Here is a 15,700-nt window from a genome sequence, read left to right as displayed (position 1 = left end):
AAGTTTTTAATGACTAATGTTTTAATGTATTTTTATTATTTTGTTGGAAGCTGCCCAGAGTGGCTGGGGAAACCCAGCCAGGTAGGTGGGGTATAAATAATAAATTATTATTATTATTAATAGGCAGTACTGAGATAGATGGGCCTATGGTTTAACTCATTGTTACCTAACAATGAGTTAAACCATAGGCCCATCTATCTCAGTACTGCCTATCATGGAATCATAGAATTGTAGAGCTGGAAGGAATCCTGGGGTTCATGTAGTCCAGCCCCCTGCAATGCAGGAATATGCAGCTGTCCCATATGAGGCTCAAACCTGCAACCTTGGTGTTATCAGCACCATGCTCTAATCAACTGAGTGCTGATTGCAGAAGTTCTCTGGAGTTTCTGACAGGGAGTCTTTCCTAATCCTACATATCAAGGAGCCACAGCCCTTTCGGGCAAACATGCATGAGCTGATGGTGGGGAGGGGTCAGGGAACATACAAAACCCTGACCCCAACATCCCTGTGTGTGAAGGCTCCACTTTACACCTTGTGTCGGCACTGGGAGAGAGTGCCTCACACATGGAAAGCTATAGCAATAGGCAATATCAAAGCTAGCTAATTTGGCTGGCCATGGCTACATAGACAAGGAGAAGACAAAGCGTAGCCATGAAATTCACCGACTGCACCACTGGTGTTACCGGAAAAATCCGAGGGCTCCCTTGGACAAAAAGTAAAGACACCAACCAGAGTAAATTGGAGCAAATCAGCAGCCTGTAGGCTTGGCCTTTACTGACTGTTGCAACAGGGTGCTCCCCTCACTTGCAGGTGAGAGGAAAGACACAGAAAAATGCTGTGCAAGACCTTATAAAAACTTTTGAAATTCCCATCCTGTAGGTCAAGCCCACCCCCAGAAACATCATGCATACATTACAGAAAGGAGGGGTTGAGGGAGGAGTTGTGGTGGTAACCTGAGTGTCCTGTCACCTGGCTGATTCCCTTCTCCCCCCTCCCCATGAGTCATTTTCAGAAGACAAAAGGTAGTCGCAGTTTCCTGCCCCCTGAGGGAAGATCTGATCATTGTCCTTTGTTCCAGTCCATGCTGAATCCACTCCCATATGGAAGTTCTTTGTGATCTTGATTGTCTTCTGTCTAGGACCATCAGGGTTGGCATAACAACTGGGCAGGGCTCCTGTGGATGTGCTGGGATGTTCAAGGGATTATGGCTGGCCTGTATCAAACCTTCCCCATTTTGTAGTCCTTCCTTTATGGAGTAAAATAAAAGTGGAACAGTGCAAATCCGATGTATGGTTGATTTTCTATGAATTTATAACAGAAGCATAGCGTATGTAGTGTGTGAGTGTGAGTGTGTGTGAAGTTTGTACAAACTGAATGATGGGGGGGGTGTTTCTTGCTACACTGGTAAGTGTCACCTGTAGCTTCTCCCCTACTGTTCCCCCATCAATATAGTTTTGAAGTAAGGCCAGTACACTGGGACATATATGTTTAAACTATTTCTATGCCACAGATACTAAAGGTTTGTGGCAGATTTGCAAATCTGGATCATTTACAAGTTTAGCCTTTTCCCACCCCCATGAGTTCTGGGAGCAAAACTCTTCAAAGTAAGAAGCAGCTACTCTCATTGGTGGTTTCAGAACTACCTTAGTCAAAAGAGATCAATACAGATCAACACAGGGTGGCTGCAATACCACCAGGTAAATGATCTGCTAAAAGAAGATAAAAAGAAACTAGGATTTGAAGATAAAAAATCTAAATTCAATGTGGAAGTTATAGAAGGTAAAAATAAAACATTGTCCAGGATGTATATGATATTTTACTAGAGTGGTACACAAAAGATGAGGAGGTGAAGGAGGTCATGACTAAATGGGCGATAGATATTGGCTATAACATTGACTTTGAGAGATGGCTGGAATTGTGGAATGTCAATATGAAGTTCACGGCATGTACGGCATTAAGGGAAAACCTGTGGAAGATGATCTATAGGTGGTATCACACAACAGTGAAGCTAGCTAAGATCTATAGATTGAAGAACAAAAGATGCTGGAAATGCAGGGAGGTAGAAGGAGACTTCTACCATATGTGGTGGTCATGCAGCAAAGTGAAAGGATTTTGGGAATCGATCTACAACGAGCTTAAAAAAAAATTTAAATACACTTTCCCCAAAAGGCCTGAAGCTTTTCTGCTAGGAATGATGGGCAAATAAATTAAAAAAGAAGATAAAACATTATTTTTATACGCCACACCAGCCGCAAGAATTATGTTAGCACAAAACTGGAAAACGGAGGTAATACCCACTATAAATGACTGGCAGGTTAAAGTGATAAACTATGCCGAGCTGGCTAGAATAACAGGAAGATTAAGGGGTCAAGACGAACAGAAATTTCATGATAATTGGAACAAATATTTGACATATATTGGAACTAAATTTCAGACACTGGCGGGGTTGGAATAACTCTAACAGTAAATGATTATTATGTAAAAGAGATAAAATACGTGACCATAAAACTTATTTGATTCTTACCAAAGGAGTGGAGGGAAGTCCAAGGCTCGGCAGAGCCCAATTCAACTTTGTATACGATGTATGGAACGGATATAATATGTGCAAACTATGTAATGGATTTTGTATATGCCTATATATATATATATATATATATATATATATATATATATCTAATATCAATAAAAATTTATCGGTAAAAAGAAAGAAAGAGATCAATACAGATCCTGCCACATCGTGGTTGCAGTTATGACCATCTAAAACGTCCGACAGACCATGACAGTGATCCCTCTTTCGACTGCAGGGCTACAGTGTCATTTTAAAAAAGGAACTTGGTATTTTATTAACTTATTATTAATGTAGCTTATCTTTTTTATTTTTATATAACCATCATAAAGTGACCTTTAATGTATATTAATGTATCTGAACTGATAATTAACTTAGGTGCAAAAAAGCATATTTTTATTACATTTCACTTTACACAGAGATATGCTAGTGTTGAGTAATTCATGCACCGAGATGGTGCCAGAGTATTTGTGTTTATAGGTGCAAAACCAGGCATGTGTGCGTCTTGGCATAATATAACCACAATTCAGCTTATAGACATTATTCATACTCAGTGCTTTCCATAAACTTCTCATCTTTTTCTTTCTGACAGCCTGATCGCATGTAGCATCCTAATAAGAATTCAGGAGCAAGATTCCTGGCACTGATGTTCAATATTAACTTTCAAAGTGCAGCCTTGCTATTGTTTAATATTTCAAATGTTGCCTTGTGTTAAGTGTGAGATGGGCCAGGAATGGCAAAGTAGAGGCAAGCAGTCTCAAAGAAGGAGACTAAATCATAATTTCACTCACAACCCTCAGGAATATTTGTTTGTTTGCTCATTATTCTATGTATTTTAAACATTAATATGCTGCTCAAGTCATCTAGTTGAAGATACAAATATAAGTGAATCAATTTTTACATTCATTTGTGTAAAAGAGTAGTCATTGGCGGAACAAATTCTGGGATACGGGTGAATGGAGGAAGAGGTTAGAATTATTTCTCTTGGTGATATTTTATTTGGCTATCATGGTTTCTGGGAATTGCAGGCTGAGGGTACTGAGAAATCTGTGAGGGGGGCAGGGATCATGTGAATAGAAAGCTGTAGAACCCAGGATTCTCCTGTTGAAAGGAAACCACTTGAAATCTCTGAGACCACTTTAAGTCGTTTAAGAAAAGAAACCATAACAACTGTTTAAAATAAACCATCGGTGTTCTAGTGCACACTGCTTGGTGGTCCCCACTACATTCCCCTTCCACCCCTAGCTAGCAAACCACGAGCCTTGACTTGTTGCGTCATCCAAACTCATTGTTCTTTTCTCTCCTTACAATCATTAAATCGTAGCCAAGATTTGTTGCTACTTTACATGGTTTGTTGGAAACAAGCCATGAATTAGGGTTCAGGCAAGATGACAAGCCCAAACTTGCAGTTTGCCGCTTCCAGAGCAGCTTGGCCAGGGAGCAGGAGAGGGGGAAAGTGAGAACTTTTGATCATTCTGCACACTGCACATGTTAAGTCACTGTTAAAAAAATGGTATATTAGAAAAATAGGTAACTTGTCCTCAACGTCACTTCTATACCTAAGGGCTGGACAGTGGTCAATTTAGCTCCAAGTTGTAAAACGGGATCCAGGGGGATCCAGAAAATTACAGGCCTATTAATATAACAGTCCACCAGAAAACTGGTGGAATGTGTTATTAAAGCATTAACAGCATACAGAAGTCCAGGTCTTGGGGCCAGTGTTGCAGCTCCACTGGTGCAAAGGACTTCTCTGTGTGTGACATAACTCCCTCTTCCTCTCCTGCCCTTTCCAGCCCTCAGTGTGACCTCAAAATCAGCTCTGGGGACGGGAACCCTTCAAAGCAGATTTTGTGGAAATGGTGGGCTGGGCAGTGGAAATGGAAGTCTCATTGCACCTATAGAATCCTCCTTGCATAGCACCGAATACCACCTTTGGTGTTCTAAAATGGTACATCCTGTCTCACTAACCTTTTAGAGTTCTTTGAGATTATCAAGCACATAGACAGATGCAGTCCAGTCAATACTGTGTACTCAGATTTTCAAAAAGCTGAATTCTCCTACTTTCCCTCCAGGAGGAATAGGGCAAGAATTTTAATGTGGTTCCAATACACACACACACACACACACACACACACACACACACACACACATATATATATATATATATATATATATATATATATATATATATGGTCTCTGCTTTTACCAGCCTCTTTGCTGTCAGGCTTTATCAACCTAGCTCAGTAGCTCTCTAACATATTTCTCTGGGCCACACTTTCAGAATAAAAATTTGCTCACCCCACACCAATTTTTTATCAATAAGAAATGCACTGGGAAACAAAAAGAAACAACTCCTAGCAGTGCCTAATTTATAACATAGAACACAATAGCTTTATAATATGATAAAGCAATATTCTGAAAGTATAAAAAGATGTAGCTACATAAGAACATGAATCATTCCCCAAATATAATTATAAACTAGCCTCTTGCATATGTACCGTAAGTATTTATACAAACTCAATGAGAGGTGTGAGCTTGCTTTTGCCGGGTAATCTCATTAGGTCTAATTTGAGACTAACTCTTTTCTAGAAGATTTTATTAAAGCTTTTTTCAAAATACAATAAAATAAAAACTTAATCTAATTAAAAACAAAAGCAGAGAAAGAAATAGGAAAGAAAATGCAGAGTCCTCTCTCAAAGGTAGCTCTTTAACCCTTGTCACTCACAGAAAGTGGTGGACCCTCCCAGCTCTTACCTGAGAGCTTTCCTTTCTTCTCCCAGTGAGACAAACAAACTCTCATCTCCTCAACACAAAGAAGCCTTTCTCTTTTCTGATCTTTCATATTCGGCAGAGTTGAAAATCCCTGTTCATAACAATCTGTCGTGGAGAACTCTAGAAGAATAAGCAATGCTCTCGCTCTCATTTTGAAATGATATCTATTCATATTCTGTAAATATAAAAGAATTACTTTGATACTATACTATACTACACTGAGATGTCTTAATGTTTCTTTGATTGTCCTTGAATCTTCCTTCCATGCCCTTTGAGAAGCACTAACCCAGATGCATCAATAGGTATTGGGATGGAAGCTCCAATCTCATGTAACCTACCTTGCCTTTCTTCCTTTTATCTATTTCTTTTGAACACTTCCCCTCCCCTTATTCAGATAGTCAGTCACTTCATTTTCCACTTTGGGTTAGCCCAACACCAAATGACACCACCAGACAAAACCATTTATAAGCACGTTCAGTCACAGCTGAGTTGGGTGATGTCCCATAGGCATGGAGCGGTATGGAAGGTTGGGCCATCCTGTAGCTCCCAGTTACATCAACAAAGGCAACTAAAGCCCACTAGCCATTCATGGTAACCCAGCAGGGACTCAATAAACTACCTGTGCTTTGTTGCCTGCATAGTATTGTAACCAGATGCCAGTGATCTAGTCCCTGGCTGGCCACAAGAGGTGGTTGATGTGCTCTGCTGAGCTTGGTGGGTCACAACAATGAATGCAAGTCTACTGCAACCTTTGTCTCCTAGGAAGCAGTGTCTAAAAACATAGTTCTCTCCAAAGCAATGTAAAGGGCAGGCATATTTAAGTATGTTCAAATAGGGAGGAGTTCTCATGCTACTGATATGTGGAATACTATGAATGCACACTCTTTCTCAATTGCAACTGAAGTGGCTTTGCTGCTCTACACCCGTAAATAACACTCACCAAAATTGCATTTCCATTCCTTCCTAGAGGCAGTTGTTCAAAGGAGTAAACATACCCCGCTGATCTTTAATCACTGCTCAGCAGTAACGAGGTCATCTATTTCTATAGCTAGCTGGCCAACTATCAAAACCTAAATCTTGCAAATACTGTACAAAGCCATTTGATGACTGGGCAAATATTTCTCAAGACTTTATACTACAGAGGAAATTGTCACCGTTAGCACTTGTGCACAATAAAATATCTTATTGTTAGCACATAAACTAGACTGGATATGGAATGTGCAAGAAGAAACTGCCCTCTTTTCTATGCCGTTAATTTTTTTTATTCACCAGGTGCGGTGAATATTCATCTGGAAGAAGAAGAAGAAGAAAAAGAAGAAGAAGAAGAAGAGGAGGAGGAGTTTGGATTTGATATCCTGCTTTATCACTACCCTAAGGAGTCTCAAAGTGGCTAACATTCTCCTTTCCCTTCTTCCCCCACAACAAACACTCTGTGAGGTGAGTGAGGCTGAGAGACTTCAAAGAAGTGTAACTAGCTGAAGGTCATCCAGCAGCTGCATGTGGAGGAGCAGAGACGCGAACCCAGTTCACCAGATTATTAGACTACCGCTCTTAACCACTACACCACACTACACCAACCTTGAATCCGACTCAGCAAGATGGCATGAATTAACTTTATGAGGTGATAGACAAATATAAATCTTAATCAATCAAATAAAAATAAAAATATCACAAATAAATAAATCAGCCCATGTTCATCAGCCATTCCTGGAAAATATTGGTGGTCTCCAAAAATACATTTGCATTTTACTTCTCACAGGAATGAATGTAAGGCTTATCCAATCTAAGATAAGAAACTATTAACATCAGTGAAGGACAGGGGTGTTAAAGGATTTCAAAGAAGAGCACTCAGAAAACTGAGTGCTGCTATTGTGGGTCAAGCACGGCTCACTCAATCATCCCTTGAGCTCTTGCTGCCTTTGCCTGCACCAAGACTCTCCTGGGGCAAGAGGAGGTGGCAGTGGGTGGCCTAGCTCTTCAGTGGAGTGTCATCTCCTGCTGAGGATTACAGGTCCTGACATGAAAGTGATGCTATTTGCACCAGTTTCCATCAGGGAAAGGCCCTTCCATGACTCATATCCCGAGTTAAACTTGGTGGGTCCCTTGGGAGTGAGCAGGAGCACAGGATGGGTGGAGGTGGAGGTGGCCGATGCTTCAAGCACCCATTAGCAGGGATGGGTGTATATGCGAATCTCAGATTCTCTCAGTTTCTATTTTTTTCATTCTTAAATTCAGTTCTCCACATTTCCACATCAGTTTGATATTTTAAAAATAAAATCCTCCTGAAAACTCACCTGCATTTTTGTGCAAATTTCTCTGAAGAGACAGATTTTTGTGTGCCATTTCCCCTAATGCACACATCTTTACAAAGCAATTTCCCCTAGTATAATGCACTGCTATATGCATTTATGTATGTGGTTTACCCTAGTTATATACATTACTGTACATATTATTTGGATAATATTGCATTGCAAAATTCAGAGAGGTGCAAATTTACATAAGTTCACCACAGAATGTGAATCAAATGGAATTTCTCCTCTATCTCTGCCCATGAGTGTTTGCCTGCACTCTCTCTTTCTCTCTGATGGAGCACAAGAAACAGAAGTAACATGGCAATTAATCCTTTCCCTCAGAAATCAGTGGGGAATTTTGGAGGGATGACAGCCTTACTTTGCAGCATCTCTCTGTTATTTTGAGTGCAGCCCATGTTGCAATCCTAAGCACTCTTACATGGCAATTAGCCACACGGCAGCTAATTGCACTTACTTCTGCATCATACGCACTATCAGCTTATTAGTTAACCACTGAATACTTAGACCTGCATCACTAACGTAAAAGGTTGTGGTTTCATTACAAACGAGAGGGTTGTTGCCAAAAATATGAACTTATCAATTTTGGAGTATGAATTGGTCCAAACGTAACCCGCAAAATGCACATCTGTATTATGAATTGAGCACCATTTCCCACAAATGCTCCCACCATGTGCCCTCCAAAAGTCCTTCTCCAGCTCAAAACACAGAAGCAAGATTCTGCAGATGCATGGCCAGTGGACAAGCCAGCAGCTTTATGGGCACTTACGGAAAAGTCATATCCCTGACTCTCACAAAACTCTTGTAATTGGTTGCTGGGGAAACTGCAGAAACTACAAACTACTTTGGAGGTCCACACCATAAAGCCCTTACTCTCTTGCTAATTGCTATGAACTCTGTGCCCAGACCCCATACAAATCTACAGCTCTCTTGTTCTCAGGCATGCTTATTTTATGAAGCAAGTGGCAAGGAAATCCAGAGTGGCTCTTCACCAGGGCTGATGCTTAAAGCTACAATTACCAACACTGTAAACTGGAAGAGAGGTTACGGAAAATAAATGGTTCTCCCTCCCCCAAAAAACCCATGTAAGTACTTGCTATGAAAAGTGTTAACTACCAGCTTGATTTCATATCAAGCTGAGGAGGAAGATAACTTGAACTTTACAACACTGTGGCAGCTAGGCTATATTACACCACAAACACATGCACACTTGTCCTGCTGCAATGGGGGCAAGTTAAGGAGAGTTCACCTCTCACTGACTTTTGCTTCTTTATTCTGAAATTGAACCGATGCAGAGAAGAACAAGCCTCAGGGCTACTCAGGTTGAGCAATTCATATTAAGACAGTCGGTATTGTCTAGTACAGGGGTTGCCAACCTGGCACCCACAGGTGCACATGCACCCAAAGAGGTCTTCCCTTTCTTCACATTGCTGGAATTAGGCTTAAAAGAAGTACTCTGATGTAACAATGGAATAGGCATGACTGTGTAGCAATGCATGTGTGTGTGCGGCACTTACAACAAGTTTCTTTGGTGTGTAAATATGTCCATAGGCCCCCAAAAGTTTGGCCATTGCTCATGTGGCAGGCCAGCTAAGAGGCTCGGGAATCACAGGTTGTGAGGAAGCTCTGTTATGACAGATATTTGCCCCCAACCAAGCCCTCATGTGACAGCTGCAACCAACCACATGAGAATTATGCTTGTGCTATTAGGACCTTTTAAACATCAGAGAACATATCAGAACCTCTGATTGTCTGATCACAAGCTGCTTCCCTCAATAGCTGAGCTGTACAAATCAATAAGTGTGCCTCCCTTCACACTAACACTTGTACATCCCTAGAGATAGCTTGTACCTGTGTTTAGTGTAAAGCATATAGGAACCTGGCATACTATGCTCCAAAGCCCTCCATTTCCCTGCCTCAAAATGTGACTTGTGATCCATCTTCTTTCCCCACATTTACCAAAATGTGTGGTCAAGACACATTTGTGGTTAGGACTCATCAGTCTCACTCACAGCAGGATCAATGAGGCTGGAGGTGACATGCCCTCCCATGGGCAAGAACTGCAAGCCCCACTTCAGATGTAGCAGCACAAGGAAATCTCATTGACATGAGTTGTCTTTTCTCTGCTTGCATGTAACACACGGGTGCAGGTCCAGGAAACAAATGCGGACTTCCAAGGCTCTCCCTCCCAAGACACCCAGTGGCTGAAGATCAGGCCAGCAAATGAAAGCACACTGTTGGCATATCAGTTATGAGCACATTTCCTTTGATTGGTTAGTTGCTATGCATGCAAATAATAGGGGAGGAGTGCTTTTGTGACATCAACAGTTGCTCCAACAACATGCACACTCAAAACTGAGCTCTCTGGTATTTTCCTTACGTTTGAGCTGAGGGTAGGGATTGGTGCTATGACCATTTTTGTCACAAAGGCAAAAGAAGAGGGAAGCAATGTTTCTTCTCCTACACAGATCCCAAAAGTAAAAAGCCACTGTGGTTCTCTACCCTGTGTGATAGATTTGAAGCAGAGATATCACCGAATTTCTCCTAACACTACGGCATATTTGGCACATATTTGGCAAAACATCCAAAGAAATCTGAAGGAAGCCAAAGGATTTGGTAAGATGCTGGTTCCTACAAGAGGAGTGGAATATTATTATATAGGTTTTGCACTGGCCCAGAATACTACATCATGATCTAAAGTGCAGCCAAGCCAAGCCCCAGCTTCCCAACAGTAATCTCTTTCCTTCCGTTTTGAAAGCTAAATGCACTTGTGTTTCCAAGCACCAATATAATTGCCTCAAGTAAAATACAACTTGGCAAATAATTTACATTGCAAGATTGTGAACACTTAAGTGCAGCGATAAGCTTCCTGGCATGATCAACTAATGCAATCTTACCATTACATGGATCTGCATTGCAAATTGCTCTTTGGAAATCATAATATATTTGTTCAAGAGAAGCTTAAATGGGATGCTTGGATATTCAGTAAAGTCTGCTTGCTTCATCACTGTGATATATAACACACACAAGCACACACTTTCTAGGAAAGCAAGACAAAAGTTTCCCTCTTGAATTAATCTTGTTGAGAAACTCACGTTGCAAGTATGCTGCCAGGGCCTTACGATTTCTCTGAAAAATATATTGTTGTGCCATGCCTAGAAACTTTAAGGGCTTGCTAAGCTTGTGGATATCATAACTTCACCTGAAAGTCCCAGTGGGCATTCAGGTATGGTAGAAAAGGCTTTAATGGTCCTTAATGGCTTAGAATTTTAGGCCTAACCCTGCTCCTGACCATAGCTTTCCACCTGCCACTAAAGTCTCCCCTGAACAGCCTCCTGTCCAAATCCCTTTTCCTTGTGCATCCTGCCTTTTAGCTCATAAACCTGAGGGCAAGGATTGACTCATTTATGATCTTTGTAAGCTGCTCTGCAAGCCTTTTCTTGGCTGAAGAGCTAGCTAAAAATGCTTTAAGCAAATAAACAAAACAAATGAAACAGTACTTCCCTTTGTCCATTCTGAAGCTACTGTCAATCAATTTTATTGGGTGGCCCTGAGAACTTTTGGAAGACTGTCAAAGGTATTTCACACCACATCATCCATACGTTACAGCATCATCATCACGTAATACAGGGGTGCCCTTGTGTGTCCCTTCCTGTCTATTCCAAAGAGAGACAAAGCAGTCCCAACATCATGGGGCAGTTGTAATGCTCTTTCCCACGAATTTGAAGGAGGAGGCTGCAATCCAATGCACAGTGACCAAGGAGGGAAGAGAAAAGAACAGCTGAATATCATTGGGCTGCATGCATTTGCTCAGGATTTTCTGTCACAAAAGGTCAGGTTTCTCTCCAGCATCCCTTGCAAGGCTCACAAGCAGAGCTGTAGCAGCCAGGTGTCAGGGACTACTAGCAGGCTCCAGGGAGTAGGTGTAGCCAGAAGATGATCCAGGGGATATGGGTAGTGATTTATGGGGTTTTGTCAGGAGTGACAAGACGCACTAGGAGTTGAGGGAGAGACGGTGCCTGAAGGGAGGGGGCTGCCAGAATCGCCTCTGTTTCTTCCCCCGTTGTCCACTAAGACCAGAAGGGACTTGAAGACACAGTGGCAACTTCCATGTAGAAGTTCCAGGTTGCTTAGTCCCACACTGTTAGGCGAAGGTACTTAAGTTTTGCAAGCGGGCATAGTCCCACCATTGCTCAAACAGTCCAGCTCAGAGCACAAGTCCGGAGAGGGGCACTGGCTACCTAGCCACCAGAGAGGTGTTTGTGTGTTTAGTGCACCAATGAACTAAACTACTGACTGTTTGTCCTTCTTAGGCTGGTTGTTCTCAGGACACCAGTTTTACAACTTGCCGCAGACAAGCAGCTGCCTTTGAGACAGCCGAAACAAGATGGTGCTGCAGGAGGAGAAATCTTCCTCATGGCAGAGAACCAGCCTAGGGGCTTTTGTTTGTCCATATGAACTGAAGCATTTTATCTCTGTTACTCACGACAACAAAGAAGCTGGTGAGGGTTGCAATGATTATTTTCTTCATATAAAGAAAAACAGGGTACAAAATGGATTATTATTCCATAGTGTAAAATGGATTACTTTATAGGCTCCTGACAATATCTTTCATGTACAGTCATTTGTCTAGTTTATGAAATTGTTGTCCATATCATTTTCTCCAAAGCTTTTATCTCTTCTAATGGTATTCAGCCAACCCTCAAAATGACTGCTTTCTCAGATGCTCTTTCTATTGCCGCTGTGCTCCAGGACTTCTGCTTAGAAGCCTCGCCAACCTCTTTTCTATCTCCTTTCCACCCTCCATTCATTTTCTACACTGCGTTGGCTGTGATCCAGAGAAAGGAATAAGGTGGGTCAAGAGAGAGAGAGAGAGAGAGAGAGAAATTCTCTCATGGAATGGCAGCAGCAGAAGCAGGAGGAGGAGCCAAATGCAAAAAGAAATGAATTATTCCCTAACTGAGCTGCCCCTAACTGTTGGAGCTGGTGACCTGCAAGATGAGAAAGCTAGCAGGCTTTGACCTTGAATATATGAATGGAGAAGATCAATCCCTGTGCTATATAAATAATAAATGCTAATAACTTTCCATAAATAAATGCCATCAGCTATTTATTTGTGCAGGGGGTGGGGAAAAAGGATTTTGAACACAATGAAATTGCAACCCAATGAGCAGCTTGATAGAGAGGTAGAAAGAGATCTTGATGCAGCCTGCAAAGATCAAACAAACTGGTTGAGACTCTTTTCTTTCAGCTAGCAACTGTGGTTCATGTAAACCTGAGACACATTATTAACTACAGCATAGATCTAGACAATTTGAAGCTACCTATCCACATCGCATTTCAGGATTTTGTGACAAGCCATCTCTAGAGATGCCAGGGATTTAACTTAGAACCATCTGCAAGCAAAGCAGATGTCACAGGAATAGGAGCCTTCTCTAGATTCTGGGATTGAAGAGGCAAGGGAATCTGGGAGAGGAGGAATTGAGGCTTTGAAAGACAGCAGAACAATGAAAATGGTGCGGGAGGGGGTGTCAGGAAAGTCTGGGCAATCTAGATGAACGATGAAAAGAAGGGAAGGACCTAGGGAAGGAGTGGAGGAAGCAACTGAAAGAGGAGAGGTGTACATAAGCTGAAGAAGTGAGTAAGCTCACATAACAATTTGAAATAAGTAGACCAATAGTAGTTAATAGGGTGCCTTCCAGATGTTTTGAACTACAGCTCTCATCAGCCTCAGCCTGCATAGCCAATGGCCAGGGATGCTGGGAGTTGGAGTCCAAAAAACCTGGAGGGCACCAAATTGGCTGCTCCAGAAGCCACATCTTTGTTTGCTGGTATCTATGGCCAACTAATAGCAGTGCAATATGTGAATCTGCAAAAAGAGCAGGATATGTATAATCATTGTATGAGAGGGATTTTTTTTATTTTAAAAAAATGGTAAGAGAATGTACTGAAAGTATGGGGGATTTTAACAAATGCAGTGCTAAAAATAATTATGTTCATGTGCGTTACAGATATTCTTGTCACACAAAAGTGTGCCACTGAAATGAAGGCTCTATTGAAAAAATAAAGTTCATCAGTTTGGCTCTTTTCCTTAAAAAGGGTATTTATAACTATGTCTTATAGGTCATTAAATCCAGCAAAAAGAAGCAGTACTTATTCCCACAGAAAATTTGCCAACATTTGGGGGCTATTTTAACATAGTATATATTACCCAAATTTAGTTTCCTTCTCTGCCACATCCCCTAAACAGTGTGCCAGTTATACTGGGCAGCCATGGGGAAAAACTCCTGGCAAAGAATTAAAGTACTAATCAGTTTTTGCTAATTGAGGTTACCTAGATCATGGTATACAGGGACAACAAATTACAAAGGTGACTATGGCATTCAAAACACATCTGTTAAAGTCAAAATTAATGGATATGCAAAATTAAGTTCACTTTCTTATCGATTTCTCACAAGCTGCACTCAACTCTAGAAAGAGCCATCAAAGATGATCATCAATTAGATGTCAGCAATGAATGCCTCAAAAAGCAAACTGCTAAGCTTCCAATGATATAGTCCAATTAGATCCTAATTATTTACAACCTGTCATTGGAGTCAATGATGGGAAAGGAATTCCTTCGGTCCACTTTTCACAGTGGACTAACTTGATGCTACCAAACCCCTTGCAGATCACAATGCAATTCCCAGTCAGATTATGCACTTCTCTAGATTTTGCACTTCAGTTTTGGCGCACAAACGGTGCATATAAAATACATATTTATGCAAAAAAAGTGCACAAAATGCATGTTTTATGGATGGATGCATTGAAAACTGCGTATTCTACCTAAGAAGTGAACAATTTAAATGTAAAAGGAATCACATGATGCAATGGACACACACTATTTGAATGGCAGTGCCCATCAACTTTGGGGGGGCCCAGCCCCCTCAAATATTTTATTGTAGGGGCCGGAGCCCCCACGGCCCCTAGGAGTTGGCTTCTATGTTCAGGTGAACCTGCAGGTGAATCACAGCACAGCACTTTAGAATTGCAAGGGGGGGTAGAGAAGTTGCCCCACCATAGCACTCAGGTGCTCTGAGTTTCAGAAATCCACCACATGTGTGTGCATGCAGTAAGTTTGTATGTGTGGCCTGTAGCAGTTTGAGATTTGTCCAACTTTCAATGTGGCCCTCAGGCTGAAAGGGGTTAGCCACCTGTGTCTTAAAATTCCTTTCCATAAATTGAAAACTTGGGATTGAACCCTTTCAAAACTTTAATTGTAGGCAACCCCCAATTTGTGCAGGGGTTGTGTTCCAGGTCATCATGTGCAACAACGAAGTGCATATAAGCCCATTCTTTTTAGGACTCTTGCACATTGCTGTAATGCACACGCTGGCGGTTGCACATCAATTGGACACGCATAAATCGGTCATTGCCTGTATATGTATGTGAAGCTGAAAAACAGAATGAGTTCCTCGTTATCTGCTTAAAAAACAACAACTCCAGTCCTTGCCTTCACATCCCACTTCATTTCGCATTCATGAGGCCTAGAAATGTACTTCAGAATAATCAAAAAGCTTCAAAAGTGTCTTTGGGGCTGGAAACAAGTTACAGTAACACCTTGTCCTTCCCTGTTCTACACCAAACTACATCAAAACTTATGGGTCCTCTCCAATTTTTCACCATCTAGAAATGCACTTCACGAAATGATACATACTTTTAAAATCTCTTACACACATTTGTTAAGGACTTTTGAAGGCTTTTAACCTGTGATAATAGAAAGTACAACAAAATGTACTTTGTAATGCTAGTGTAGGCACTTTGACTGGAAGGTAACCCAGATACGAAATACATAAGTTATTGCTGGAGCAAGAAAATGGCTGTCTGAAAAAAGTAGTTTGTACAGAAATAACTGGCTAATGGCAACTCCTATTTGCAAATAGTCAACATAGGCTCCATCTGCACTATATATTTAAACAGTGTTTTTTTTTCCTTAAAAAATGTTTAGGGGTACTCTCATTTTGACTCAAGAAAGTCACCATTTTATAGTTCAAATTGGGAAAAATAAATACAG

General features: G+C 41.2%; 1 protein-coding gene and 1 long non-coding RNA gene across 3 annotated transcripts in view; one reads left to right on the top strand and one right to left on the bottom strand.

The window, feature by feature from the left end:
• NRG3 (neuregulin 3) overlaps positions 1 to 15,700 on the bottom strand; it is a 593,829-nt gene that overhangs the window by 548,114 nt on the left and 30,015 nt on the right. The gene's annotated exons all lie outside the window — the stretch shown is intronic.
• On the top strand, positions 10,028 to 12,716 carry LOC128413809 (uncharacterized). Its single transcript, XR_008330471.1, has 3 exons — positions 10,028 to 10,263; positions 11,961 to 12,149; positions 12,400 to 12,716. It is a non-coding gene; the product is annotated as an uncharacterized LOC128413809 (long non-coding RNA).

Source organism: Podarcis raffonei, chromosome 5 (assembly GCF_027172205.1).
Source record: "Podarcis raffonei isolate rPodRaf1 chromosome 5, rPodRaf1.pri, whole genome shotgun sequence".
NCBI lineage: Eukaryota > Metazoa > Chordata > Lepidosauria > Squamata > Lacertidae > Podarcis > Podarcis raffonei.
Note: the sequence above shows the minus strand (reverse complement) of the source record. Positions and strands in the feature narration are given on the sequence as shown.